The sequence below is a fragment of the Mandrillus leucophaeus genome, unplaced genomic scaffold (genome assembly GCF_000951045.1).
Source record: "Mandrillus leucophaeus isolate KB7577 unplaced genomic scaffold, Mleu.le_1.0 Scaffold49, whole genome shotgun sequence".
NCBI classification, from domain to species: domain Eukaryota; kingdom Metazoa; phylum Chordata; class Mammalia; order Primates; family Cercopithecidae; genus Mandrillus; species Mandrillus leucophaeus.
Window position 1 is genome coordinate 3,219,547 of NW_012105253.1, and position 546 is coordinate 3,220,092.

The 546-nt window shown below is 46.5% G+C and overlaps 1 protein-coding gene across 5 annotated transcripts in view; it reads right to left on the reverse strand.

The window, feature by feature from the left end:
- TTC26 (tetratricopeptide repeat domain 26) overlaps window positions 1-546 on the reverse strand; it is a 67,158-nt gene that overhangs the window by 47,420 nt on the left and 19,192 nt on the right. The gene's annotated exons all lie outside the window — the stretch shown is intronic.

The window sequence follows — 546 nt, forward strand, 5'->3', positions numbered from 1 at the left end:
AAAAAAAAAAAGCACAAAACCTGACTGAAAGAAATTAAAGATCTGGCCGGGCGCAGTGGCTCACGCCTGTAATCCCAGCACTTTTGGAGGCCCAGGCGGGTGGATCACCAGCAGTCAGGAATTCAAGACCAGCCTGGCCAACATGGTAAAGCCCCATCTCTACTAAAAATACAAAAGATTAGCCGGGTGTGGTGGTGGACGCCTGTAATCCCAGCTACTTGGGAGGCTGAGGCAGGAGAATCGCCTGAACCCAGGAGGTGGAGGTTGTAGTCAGCCAAGATCATGCCACAGCACTCCAGCCTAGGCAATAAGCAAAACTTCGTCTCAAAAAAAAAAAAAAAAAAGAAATTAAAGATCTAAATAAATGGAGAAAGATACCATATTCATGAATTTAAAGACTTAATATAAAACTATTAATTATCTCCCAACTCATCCATGGATTCCGTACTCATTACCCAGGACTCTGACTAGGGGAGACGGGGTTCGGACCCCCTCCCCGAACCCAGGGTAACTTTGCAAGTGGAGGGGTCCCCAGTTTGCTTCTTG